At 42.6% G+C, this 14,154-nt stretch overlaps 1 non-coding gene across 1 annotated transcript; it reads right to left on the bottom strand.

Annotated features, from left to right (window-relative positions):
• Positions 1-8,392: 8,392 nt before the first annotated feature.
• Positions 8,393-8,465, bottom strand: TRNAV-UAC. The gene has a single exon. It is a non-coding gene; the product is annotated as a tRNA-Val (tRNA).
• Between the last annotated feature and the right edge of the window lie 5,689 nt (positions 8,466-14,154).

Here is a 14,154-nt window from a genome sequence, read left to right on the forward strand (position 1 = left end):
TTTCAGCTTGATTAGCTCAGGAAAACTAGTCCAAGGGAAACTGGGCGGACTGAAGCAGCACCTTCAGCCTTGCTGCCTTGTCTGGAAAAATGGGGGAGGGTTGGAGCATGCATGTAGGCAGGAGGGAAGAGGGGTGTGTGTAGCAGCAGACACAACCTGCCAAGCAACAGTCTTCTGCTGTCAGGCAGCCAAGAGGGTGAAAGACACTTCAGTTGTTAGTTGTTGATGGTGATGGTTTGGGCTGTAAGGAGGAAGAATGTAGGCTCTTGCTGGAAGGCTTTGGTGGCAGGCCTCACTCTGCTCACCCTCTGCTCTTTGATCTGTCCTACACTGTTTGAAAAATCTTAGTGGATATAATAAACATATTAAAAATGTGTGCTTCATAAGGACAAGAAGCAGCTCACTGCAGTTTGTTTCTTTACAGTGCAATCCTGCATATACCCAGCCAAAAGTGAGTTAGCATCATAAGAGTTGGAAGGGATCTCAGGTGTTATCTAATCCAATGCAGGTGTATAGAATGGCAGCCTAAAAACATTAAAGGAGTAAGAGAACATTGCTTCTCTTGCATTAGTACACAGTTCTATATTGGCATCAAACAATATTGTGCAAACAAGCTTTTTTAGTCAACAGGCACAAAGAATTCTTTCTAATTATTGAGGTTTTCTGGGTAATCACTGTTCTTATGTGCTGTTCAGTTGTCTCCAACTTACGGTGACCCAATGAATGCATGTCCTCCAAAATGTACTGCCCTTCACTGACTATTTTGTCCTCAAATTGTTTGTTTTTTGTCCTCAAATTATTTGTTTTCCATTGTCTTTCTCTGAGCTGGATGAACTCAGCACTTCATGAGTTTATAAAAACTAAGTTTATTCTGAGCTTAAGAACTGATATTAACAAAAAACTATTGTTTTATTTTTCCATAGAGGGGCCAAGCATGAAAAGATAGGGGAAGGTTCACTTTACCAGGGTCTATTCCTTGCTGAAAAACCATGTCAGTGAAGAAAAAGAGGCTAACGGGGCAGTCCAGTCTGGATGCCTGTAAGCCTCGGAGCTTGCAGGAGGAAGCTCTGCTTCACCACACCTCCCATTCTGCATTTTTGCTAGCTAGCTGTGTCTGGCCATCCTGCTGAAGCTCTTTGGAGAGGGAGGTAAGGATGCTGCACCACCTTTACCTGCTCGAGATGGTTGAGCTTGTGAGCTCATAAAGTTAGCCAGCCTGGTTATTTCAGCCCTGGCTACAACTCTTACATTGGCTGGGGCATGCTAGAAGTGGTCGGCCTTTTTCTGTGATGCGTATGGGACGGCATACTAAGTTGTCCAAATAAATAAATAAATAAAATGCAAAGGATTGTACCCTAAATTGGCAAACAAATTTTAGAATGCTATGAAAATTTGTGTTTGTGTGGAACAAACACGTTCTGAACTGCTGAAAATTTCATCCACATTTTATTTATTTATTTATTTAAAACATTTTTATGACGCCCCCATCACAACAAGGCCTCGGGGCGGCTCACAACAAAAACAAAATACATAAATATAACAATTAAACAGTAAAAATATTAAAACCCAGTGCATCTCAGCTTAAAAGATTTAAAATCCTATAAATACAAATAAATTAACAATTAAAATGAGTTTTAAATAAAAAGGTTTTAGCCTGGTGCCGAAAAACAAATAACGACGGCACCAGGTGGACTTCTCTGGGGAGCGCATTCCATAGATGGGGCGCCACCGCAGAGAAAGCCCTCCTCCGGGTACTCACCCTCCTAATATTCACAGAGGGTTCCCGGAGAAGGGCATCTGTAGCTGATCTCAAGGGGTGGGAGGGCATATATGGATTCCTTTAGATTTTTTGACCATTGTCCTCCATTTTGATAGAAGAGAAACTGTCTTTTTAAAAGTCCAAAGAAGAAGAAAAATTCAGAGGAATTCTCATGCTTGGGCCTTGGGGAGCTTGTGCTTACCCTTTGAGGAGGCCCAGGCACATGGATCCTGATCGTCTTCAAAGTACAATAATTTCTCCATTAGCCTGCCACTTCCTGCATTTCACTTGAAGCCCAAGGAGCACAATATGAGATAATGCCTTTCCACATTGGGCTTTTCAAGATCAGGAAATGTGACCTACCAAGGAGACTGCAGAGTTACAGTGAGATGTGTAGAAGAAGGAATAAAACACAAACAGTACCCTGGGCCAGTTTGCAATGACAAGACAGGCCCAAGACACCTCCAAAGAAATTCTGAAGACATTCTGAGAATGAGGCTGAAAAATGGCACCCTCTTCCATGAGGGGATGAAAACCTTTAAGAAATTGGATGAAAGTTTTTGATACAGCAGTAGGCCCACCCCTTCCCTACAGGTGGACACAACACAGTTCCCCCCATTCACAATCCCCACACAGCTTCCAGGGAAGGAGAGGCATTAGAAATATGGGCAAGAAATATCTAGTACTAGCCCCCAGAAACGTATTTGGGAGATTTGGAGAAAGCTGCCAAACCCTGAAGAATCACAACTAGACCCAGGCCAAATTTCTCCAAAGACAATCTTGACAAAAGTTCTGAGGTTTTGCCTTTTCCCGCACCCCTGCCCCCAAGAAATAGAAGGCTGCTTTGCAGAACTTTCTCCGCCATGGGGCTTGGTAGTCAGACTGTCAATGCATCTGGGGCTGTTGTGCTGATGGTGCGAAAAACGAAACCCATTAAAAAAAGAATCTGTATTATAACCACCGCTAATGGTGAGCACCTCTGAGAAACAGATAATTGCTCTTCTCGTGGGAGAAATTTGGTGAAATGGTTCTCCCAATTACTTTGCCCACTGACAGGGTGGAGGATTCTCAGAGGCCATTTATAGGCAACTGTATTCTGAACAGTTGGATGCTTGTGGAATTGTAGCGGCGGTGATGGGGTCTGGGGTGAATTTAGTTGATCTGCATATGGGAAAGTGGCTTGCTCTGTAATCCACTGTTCTTCTGAATGCTATTAGTTGGTTGAAGGGCTATCTTTCAATTTTTTTCAATTTTCTTTTTTGATTTCCCCCCTAGCAGTTTAGAGCTGCTAGAAAGCAAGCAGCTGCCATGTGGGCTGAAATGGGTCCTCAAGTGTCTGTGGGAGGGATGCTACATAATGAAATACCATCCCTCACAAGGACATCTTGAAGAAAAAGACAAGGCTGCCTTCCACACTACATGGGGAGGCTTTCTAGCATTCAGCATCCCTTATTGTTCCTCCCAGGAGCATTTTCAGCCCTGTGTCAATCCACATGTTAACTGCTACACTTTCAAAGAGAAGTCTCAGTCTGCCTCATGTACTTTTTATTTTAAAGAAAGAATGTCGGGCAGATTTTTAAAAAAGGGGAAAATCTACACATGTTAATTCAGTTCTGATTCAATAGACATAATATCACTCATAAACAAGATTAATGTGGACTAAATCTACCATGATTTACCAGTCTCAGAATCCCTTATGTGCAGCAGGAGAGAAAGAGAGCTGGTCAGAAGGACAAATCATTGTAATACTGGGGACGCTGATACTAGGGACGGTGGAAGATGCTCCATCTAGGGTCATGGACATCTGCACACTTATCTTGTCAGAGATCTCCAAATTCCACTTTGAAACTTATTCTGACTTGTGTCTATGTGAGATTGCAAGCTTTTAAAAACATTATTTGTGTGTGTTTTCTTGTGTTTTATGATTTTTTTCAAATGTACATACCAGTTATGAGCATTTTCACATGAATGCATTTTCTGTCATTCATAAAGGTGTTTTTGTACAGATTTCCCCCAATGTTGTATTTTTCTTGCATATTCGGGGTTTTTTTTTTTTTTTTGGTTTCCGATCCTTATTTTGTTTTGTTTGTTTGGACATGTACAGGTTTCAATAAAAGATTGCATTCATGTCTGCATTTAGTTCTGGAAGATGCAAATTGGGTACATTTAGGGAAAAATTAACTGATATGGCCTAATTTGACAAAGAAAATGACTAATAATTCAGAGCTAAAATTAATGATAAAAACTACAAATATTTGTGTACATGGGATGAGATTGTAGGTGTGTGTGTGTGTGGGAAGGGCCCAAGTTGTAACTTTGTACTGGACTCCCTCAAATAGTGCTTTGACCCTGATTCCACTATTTTTTCCTTGGTGTTCTCTCAAAAGAAGCCCTGCTGAGCTCAGTGAGATTTGCTCACGAATCCCTATGTGAGCTCAGCCTTTGTCTAAACTTGCAGAGAACCGTACTGCACAACTGAAATTCTGTGCATGTATACCAGCAAGTAACTTCTTTGATGTCAGTGGGACTATTTTTGAATAAATGTGTGTAAGATTTCTGCAACGGGGGCAGCATAAAAATGCTATAATAAAATAATAAAATAAATAAAATAAGATTTAGCTATAGGTGCATAGATTTGGTTAAGAAAGGTAATTCCTATTTTCTCATAGTTGACACCTGGTGGAAATTCTGGTACTCCAATGTAGTACTTTTTGTGTTTCTGTGCCACCTTGTGGCACAAGTGGTGGATAGCCTTGTGATAGTAAATGCCCTCTTTTAATTATGCTCCAAATGAAGTATTTTGCTTTTATGTGTGTCCTGAATATTTCACAGTACAGCTTCATGATTCTAGCAACGTGCAAGAGAGAGAGGGAAACATATCCCTACCCACCTTTTCTAGATCATACACAATTTTACATACCCCATCATGTCTGCCCAGTAGCATTTTTCCCAGTCAAAAAAGCCCCAGACCTTTTCCCTATCAATGAATTAGTCCAGCTTCTTGATTATTTTGGTTGCCCTTTCCTGTAGGTTTTCAGCTGTACAATATTCCTTTTGAGGCTGAGTGACCAGAGGGGTCCAGGGTATTCTGACTGAGGCTGCTTTATTAATTTGACCTCACTCGCTGTTGTTGTTAGGATACAATGGAGCAACCTAAGCCACCTTGGGCTCCTCACAAGAGGAAAAAAAGCAGGGTATAAATGCAGTGTTTATAAAATATGTAAATTAGCATATGCTCGTTACCAAGGAGAACGAGGTGGCAGACAGACAAGAAACTGTTGTCCGAAGAAATGTTACTTGGGTGTAATGTGAAAGCATATCATGAGCTACAGTTTTCAGCGTTCCTGGCCATTGGACCATGTTAAAGTTTGAAATACCCCGGGGGCACCTGGTTGGGGTTGGCAGCTCAAGAGCAGTTCTGTGGTGTTTGTTTTCAATTGCCTACTGACATTGGGCAGTGGTAGGATTTCCACTGGGATCATTAAAGGAAAAAAAGCAGGATATATGCAATAGCTCAAAACTGTATTTAGATCCATCTGTGTTTTGGAAGTGCAGAGGTGTGAAAATTGACACGATCTTTGAAAGTTCCCAGTATGGCTCTGGTGGGCTGCACCACGCAGTGTGTACCAGGATGAAATGGACAAGGATACTTACAAAAGAGAAATATGGATCTGTGAGGCTACAAAGCAGACAAGTGGATTTGTGTGCAAGATCACCATACATACACATGTGCACACACAACATTGTGACACCACAGATTTAAAGACTCCCCCCCCACACACACACCGTCAAAATGTGCATAAATCACCACAGTTTAAAAACATTAGCAGAATCCACATAAAAGTGTGCTTTGATGCCTTTGTGTCTGGGCATGAACAAGTTCACAGGGATGGAATGGAAAGATGTCCTGAAACTTCAAAACCTTCCAAACAAAATTCTCACACTTCCCTTGCAAGTTTGAGATCTGAGCTTGCAGTGGCTGACCAGGAAAAGGATCTTGGGTGTGGTGCATAGTTCAGTGAAAATATCAAATCAGTATGTGCCTGCTGTAAAAAGAGCCAACTCAGTGTGTGGGATCATTCCAAAATACGAAATTGAAATTCCAGTATCATACAGTCCTGTAGATCCCAAGTTTCCCATCAGCTGGTATATATAGGCACTCAGCACAGGATCTTTGCTCAGACAAAGTTATCTGGGTAGTCAGAATTTTTATCTTGCTTACTCCAGTTTGAATCAATTTCTTGGGTCTATCTTAAACCATCAATGTACTGATGGCTTACTCAGCTTCCAGAAAATTAAAGTTCCAATTAAAGACTACCATCTGAATAGTGCCCACTATATGAACATTCCAGGAAGAAGAAGCCATGGTTGCCAAATTCGGGATTTAGTACCCTTGGGTCTTGGATTTGGTTTAGGTCAAAGGTTATTCTTCCAACCTATTTTATGAATGACAGAAATGTTCTGTGGCATTTCAGTTGGGAATTCCATGCAGAAATGCCAAAAGAAAAAGATCGGCATTTGTCAGAGATTCCAGGTTTATGGGCCCCTGTGCTTGCCTTGTTTATATCCTGTGGGAGTTCTACATCCACACCAGTTTTAGAGGGAGCAGACCAGTAGAAATCTAGGGCTACTGCTGGAATGCCTGCATCTTGAACTTCTTAAACCCAGTGCAGTGTGGAAGGAACAGGTGCTTGGTGCCAACCCTCCCTATGTAATCACCTCCCTCTGCACTCACCTGCTTTCTTTCCCCCCATTCTCCTTAGTATAAAGCAACAAAGTGTGTTGGATAGACCGAGGAATATCCTGGTAAGCATTGCCTGTTCAGTTGCTGTCCTTGCTAAGTTTTGGAGGCAGAAATCCCCCTGTTTGGCTCTGTCACTGAAGCTATTTCTTTGCCTGAAGCCTCTTCTTCACTCACCTGGGAGTTAATGAGGATCATGGGAGTAGTATTCATCTATAGGTAGGTGGTCTTGTAGGGCAGCCAGCTTTCTCCTTTGCAGAGGAAAGTCCTTTCTGTGAAGGGCTGCCTAGTTGAAGGCCAGTTTAACGATAATGAGAGGGAAGGGAGAGCTGGGCATTGAAGCTTGCCCCTGCTCCTTTGCCTTCAGCCACAGCCACTAATGGAACCCCTTCTCTGGGTCAGCTTCTCTGAAACAGAATTTGGCTGTTCGACTGAAAGAGGTTCAGCATCCCTGAATCCACTGCTTCAGTGAGAAGAGGCTAAAATAAGTTATCAAATTAATGCCAGTTGTTTAAAACCTGTCTGTTGATCACTTATCCAAAACAGGTCATATCTTGATGTCACCTTTTGGATCCTTTAGGTATCTTTAGCCCACCTCATTGAACAATTGTAAAGTTGCCCTGCCACCTGGTGGTAAACACCTGAAATTGATGCTTTTCTTTCAACTCGCACCATACACCATTTGACTGTATACTCTTTCGAGGAATAATAATTGCATTAGAAGATAATATATAAAAATACTGTGGATGACCCTTTTTACGCTTTAACTCATCATCCAAATAAAATTGATAAGGAATATCATGTTACTCAATGAAGATGCATGAAGAGTTCATTACTTGGTTATAGCACCATCTGCTGTTATGCCCAAAAGGAAAATTTGGGAGGGAATCCTAATAAATCTTCCCCAGTCTGGCCCCCACCCCCAGATGTTTTGGCCATAGAAAGGTTGAAGAAATTGACAACAGCTTCAAATGAATTTCGATCTCCATGAATCTGATCTGCAGATTCTGCAGGGAACTGGCTTTTTCTGAGTGGCATAGATTCTACAGACTTGAAGGAGAGGTTTCCACTTTGTGGAGACTTGTGCCAATACAGAATAGTGTTGTACTCATGCATATTAGTGCAAGTGGAATAAAAGTATGTTTTTTAAAGCTCCGGTTCCTTCAGTAAGCAGATGATGGAACAAAATACATCAGATAGTGCTTGAAATGGAACAGCTTTAGTTGGCCACGCTGGCTAGGCTCGAGGGGAGTCATCGTCCAACACATCTGCGGGTCATCAGGTTGGAGACGGCTAGTACGAGTTTTCCTTTAGAAGACAAGCTTTTGAGCAGGATTTTCCTTTTTTAAAAAAACTGACTTGGAGTATGGTTTTGACCTTATTTTTTCTTCACAATTTCTGGTTTTCTCAGTTACTGCTTTAAAATACCCCTGAATGCTCTTTCCAAGTGTTTGCTATATAAGGGGTTAAGTTAACATAGAAACATAAAAACGGAGAAACAGAGCAAGTCAGAAAGGGTCTCCCGAGCCATCTAGTCTGACCCCTGGCTCCACCCAGCTTGCCAGTGGGGCTTCAACACCCTCACATGGAAGTCCATTCCATCCCCTAGGGGTCCTAACTGTCAGGAAGTACTTCCTGGCATCCACCTTTAATCTGGATTCCCTGAGCTTTGCTCCACTGGAATGCATCCTGCCCTTCACCTCAATGGAAAAAAAGTCACGACTCACCTCTGCGTGACACCCCCTCACAAACCTGTATGTCTCCAACAGGGCCCCTCTGAGTGCCCTCCTCTCAAGGCTAAAAAGACCCAGCTCCCTCAGTGTCTTTTCATATGGTCTTCCCTGCAAACCATCCGCCATCCTTGTTGCCCTTCCAACCTAAAACAGAATGTTTGGTTCCACTGGGGCTCGAACCCAGGACCTTCTGCGTGTAAAGCAGATGTGATAACCGCTACACTATGGAACCCGCTGCATGCCTCAGTCAAAGGAGTGCTGCTACAAATGCAAAAGCTATGGATCTCTATTCACACAATCCTTTCTGTCTTTAATGATATGTTTCCTTGGTATCCTCTTCCTCAGCAGTGAGTTATTGCTGTGGTACAGAGAAAGATGTGCACAGAGGTGGGCTTACACTGGTTGAGTTCAGACACTGTTTTCAGGGTGATGTTTAAAACAATTGTAGTCTGTTGTGTGGTCTGAACCCAGTGGTATTGCACCATGGTCAGTTTGGTCTTTAGAAACAATTTTAAGAAACAAAAGTTTGTTCTGTGGGTTCACCATGCCATCCATGGCTTGATGTGTTGCCTGAACTCCAGATTGCAGTTTTCAGGGTCCTGGTGAACAACTGCCACAGAGTCCTTTGTAAAGGGTGGCACAGGGTGTTTTGAGTGATCAATTTTGGTGGTAGGAATCCATCCGTTTCCTTGGGCTTGACTCTCCAGACTCCAGGCTGCTTTGTCTTGGCCTTTAGTCTGAGTTCCTGGTTAGTGTGTCCATCATTCATGGAGTGCCACCAGGAATCGAGCCCCACATGTTGCTCAAGCAGCATCCCTTTTCTGCACCAGCCTTTGTTTCTGCTGCTGCTGCACCTGATGTGGATGAAGGCTGCCAGGTGAGCATCCTTTGTTCCACATGTGTTCACAGCCTTTCTCTCAGACTGGGCTGAGCATGAGAGGAAGTACATAAATGCTAGAAGGACACAATCCTTTAGGTCGCATTCCAGCACTGCTCCAGCCATCTAGTCTCCAATGCAGAAGAGGCAGGCAATATAGGCAGGGAGTGGTGTACCATAGGATTGAATTTCAGGCACAGTAGCTGATGTAGTTGGCTGTGTCCACTGCAATGCCTTTGCTCCAGCTACCTTCAGCTGCCTTCCACAAAACTAGTCCCAACAGGCACCAGCCATCAGTGTGGTACCGTCTGAATGCCATCAGAGCAACTGCAGAAAGTGGAAACTGAAGCAGTTTGCTTTAAGGCTTTAGTTATTGATATTTCTGTTGTTATTTATTAGATTTATATCCCAGCTTTTTTCTTCATTGAAGAATTCAGAGTGAGTGGCTGACATATTTCTCTTCCTCCTACTCTCACTCTTATCCCCACAGCAACCACCCTGTAAAGTAGGTTGGGCTGAGAGTCAGTGACTGGCCCAAAGTCACCCAGATGGCTCCATGGTTGGGCAGGAACTAGAACCCAGATGCGCTCTTAACCACTACATGACACTGGCTCACACTGTTGTGTTTGTCACTGTAGGTGTGTGTGTGTGTGTGTGTGCATGTGTTTGTGTCTATGTCTGTGAACAGTACAACAGCACACATCCCATTTTGCTGTTTTCAATAATATGTGACATTAAACACTGTGAGATGTTGGCATAGCAAAATAATACAGATACTGTTCTCACACACCACTTCTAGTATCTGAGTTTACATAAGAGTCAAAAATCTTAGTCATGCCATTTTCTACTGAAGATTCCCTGCTACTGCTGAGTTTTCTGCTACTATATAGAGCTGATGTAATCTTAACATTTGCTGTATTAGCAAAAACATCATAGCTCGCTCGCTCGCTCGCTCGCTCGCTCGCTCGCTCTTTCTTTCTTTCTTTCTTTCTTTCTTTCTTTCTTTCTTTCTTTCTTTCGACTTGGAGACTGCCTGAGCATTCCAACACTGCCCTTGCTGTTTGCTAAGCAAACACAAACAGTCCAGGAAGACTTTAGTAGGATGGGCTGATAGATATTCAGTGTGAAAAAATGTCTGTGTTTGTACTTCTCAGGACCTTATGACATATTGTGGTCAAGCAGTTTGAATAGCTGCTATCTGCAGCACTTTCTCCATTTAATCGTGGTGGGCAAAGGGCAAAAAATAGTGTCAGATCATCAGGAGCAGGCCTACAGAATCTGAATGAATAACACTGAAGTTGTACTGGGTGTTGTGCTTGTCCGTAATTGAGGGAATGAGGACTTTTGCTCTGCAGAGTTTCTTATGGCTATATGCAGTGTCCAGCTGTTATGTCTCCACGGCAAATCTAAAAAACATAAATGGCACACTGTTTTGAAGAACCCTATATTACTAATGATGATGAAGTTCCCAAACTTATTGCGCTGTGAAGGCTGGTGGCCAGAAATCATCTATGAAAGGGCAGAGCCAGAAGAGAAAGTGACAGAGCCACAGCCAAAAGCACTCTGATGCATCAGAAATTATCTCCAGCCCTTTCTCCACAGTGCTGCTTCCCCTCGCAGGCTGTGGGTGGTAGGCCTAACCTATTTCAAAAAGGGGCAGCCCATTCAAAGCTGGGTTACAGCCATATGTTTCTGAACATGGCTAAAACAGGGTTACCCCCTGTGCCTGCTGCTCGTCACCCCCCACAATTCTGCTCCTCCCTAGCAAGCAAAGCCCCCTTGCCTTTGGTGATCCTCCAGGAATTTATTTATTTATTTATTTAAAATGTTCCTACCCTGTCCACCACTAACGTCTTGGGATGGCTTACAATAAGGAACAATTAAAATAAACACTGCATCCAGCAGTCACAAAAAAAAAAAAAAAACCCAGTTAAAATCAACTAAACATTAAAATAGTGAGAAAATTAAAAGGTTTTTGCCTGATGCCAAAAAGAATAAAGTGTCGGTGCCAGGTGAACCTCTCTGAGGAGAGTATTCCATAGACAAGGCATTCAAGGAGGGCTCCTGGAGCAGGCCTCTGCCTCAGATCTCAAAGGGCAGGAGGGCACAGAGGGAAGAAGGTGCTCCTTCAGGTATCCAGGACCCAATTTCTGAACTTGCACCTGCCTGTAATTCCAAGCTCAGGAATTTGGGCAGGCAGGTGAACTTGGTTACTTTGCTCCTCTAGTAGTAGTTCTACCTCCACCTTCATAAAGGTAATAATGGTTTTGCTGATGGTTTTGCTTGTCAAGGGGTGGGGGAAAGAACAGAGGGTGTGGCTTTTGAGGCTTTTGTAGGATTCCTTGGGATTGCTTCCAAATCACAGATGGCTTGAGGGTAAGCAAGGTAGAGGGCTGTTTTGTAGATCTCTTGCTGACCTGCTACATTGCTGCCAGGAGATACCTGCCTCTTGGTACCCAAGGTTCTGGAAGGAACCAGTCACTTCCCTTCCTCTCTAGCTGTAATTAGACAGAGGGAAAGCCTTCTACTGGAGTCAAAGGAAGATTTTCCCCTCTTCATAGCCTAATTAATGGGGTGGGCCATGAGGGAAGGCCATGGTTTCTTCACTAATGCTCTGCACTCTTACCTGAAAGCAAGTCTAAGTAAACTCCAAGTACGCATAGATGGATCAGGATCGTGTCGTTAGTCATGCAAAGCATCTGGGCTGCCATTGGGTAATGGAACATATTGAAACTCAGATGGGAAAACCTCAGAAAAAAGAACCTCGTATAAAGGGTGTGGTAATCCTCCACAAGGAAAGCATGTATAACAGCCATTATCGGCAAGATATAACATTCTAGTGGATGTTCTAGTTTGCTAGCAAGATGTTTTTACCTCTTAATATTTATTGCAGAGATGTATCAAATTGTCACTCCTCTTTACTGCAGTTGTCTTCCAGCAGCTTCCAAACAGCTTCTTCTGTGATGTGGTGGGCTTTGGCAGCAGGGTGGGGAATCAGGCGAATACAAAGTTTAGTTCTTGCTTTCCCTGCTCACTCTTCCTAAGATCACTGTTTTCTTCCTGGAGCTGCCTACTTTATGAAAAATACCTCATTTGAACTACTTTATTAACTGGTATTGAGCACCACCCAGTGGTTAAATTCAGATAAGTTGTCTATTAAGCCAGTCAGATTCAAAGTACTGTTTAACACACTAAAATGGAAGAAACACATCAATAAATGCTACGAAAACAACTCATGTTCTCCTAAATCCCTTTGTCCAATTGTGCTATTTTAGATTTCAGTAGGTATTCAAATATCATAGATTGTATTGAGCTAAACACAATGCACAATTTTTCCTGCTCTCTTGTTTTTCTGAATCTAGTGACCATGGCTTTGTGTGGAAAAAGAAAGGAAGAGCTAATCAGAGATTATTTGCTGTAATCACTTGCTGATAAAGCACTGACCCCCTTGAGAAAGTCATGACTGTGAATTTGCATCCTACTCATCTCTATTCATCCATTTCATTATTCAAAAATGTTTTAACATTATTGAAAGTTTTGACCCAAAAAACTAAAACTGAGCTAACAATCTATAAATGTAACTTTCTCTTCTTTTACATAGGTAAGAATCAAAATTATTTGAAAGATTACACAACCCTTTGTCGAAGCTGTCTTCTCCAACTTGCTGCCCTTCAGATGTGTTGGACTGGAACTCCTATCATTCCATGGGTGGGGATGATGGGAGGTGCAGTTCATCATATCTAAAAGTGCCAGTTTAAAGGTTTTGCAAAATGACAGTTAAGTACAATTTTTAATGCCCATTTTGGAAGTAAAACTGAAAGCATCCTATTTTAAAAATGGTGTTTTTGAGGTCCACATTTTTCTGATGCATCTTTTATGAATGTCAGCCTGGATATCCCTGGGTCTACATAACTGGGGAATCCGTATATCCAATTTCAGTTTGCAAAAGCTGCAGCCACACAACGAATAGTCAGCAATCCTGAGAGCTGTTGTCCAAAACATCTGGAGGACACAAGGCTGATCAGCTGTTAGTGATGGTACAGGTTTTCATCTGGAGACTTGTCCATGTTGTAGCTGCAATATGCTAGCATTCCAGGAATTGCATCATTCTGAAATTGTTATGTGACTGGATGTCCTAGCTACATGTGCAAACATGACCTGGAGCACTGGAAGCCCTGCCAACAAAGATTAGTGTGCTATGGTAGATATGTCTGATTCTTTGTGGCATCAAGTACCTGTAAGGCAACTTACAGCAAGTAAAAAAACCTGACACTAATAATTTTATTTTTTAAAGGAGTACCAGCTCAAAACTCAGGGTACATTCCTGTGGCCTTTTCACTTCAAGACGGGGCTGAGACCTTACACTAATTCCTCTCAGTGCTCCATCCTCCTTCCTTCCCACTCTCTGGTGCTTTATTTGGATGGTTGAAAATGGCAGCCCAGATAAAATTCATGGTGCAAGGTGCAATGGTGTGAGAGATCCCCCCTGCTGTGTGTTATTCTATGCATAGGATGCATATAAGCCTCTGGTCTAGAATCCTTATATGCTGCAAGGGCATGGACTACTGGATCATGCCCTTAAACCCACATATTGAAAGTTGCAGACAACAAGCTGGGGAAAGTACTGCCTTGATCAGGTGTCTTCACGTAAATGGTGCAAGATTGCTGCCAGTTTGGACGGAGGATAAGGCTATGAATTCATGGAGGATAAGGCTATGAATGGTCATATGTTTGGATGGCTAAATATCATCTCTAGATCAGAGGGATTATGCCTCTGTACCAATTGCTAGAAAACATGAGTAGGAGGGTGATGCATGGGACCCAGTTGTGGGTTTTCCACGGGCATCTAGTTGGGCATCAGTGCTGGAATCTGTGGATCCTTGTTCTTATCCAGTTTGGCTCTTAGGTTCATAAATAAAAGCAATGATGAGAATACCTCTGAAATTCCAGAGATTTCCTACCACAGCAGAGAGGGCCCTTCTCAGTAAGCCATCACAATTTGAACTACCTAATTATATGCCTCCCCCTTGATCTTTAAGGGGTG

The sequence above is a fragment of the Varanus komodoensis genome, unplaced genomic scaffold (assembly GCF_004798865.1).
Source record: "Varanus komodoensis strain SLA01 unplaced genomic scaffold, ASM479886v1 scaffold5, whole genome shotgun sequence".
Classification (NCBI taxonomy): Eukaryota; Metazoa; Chordata; class Lepidosauria; order Squamata; family Varanidae; genus Varanus; species Varanus komodoensis.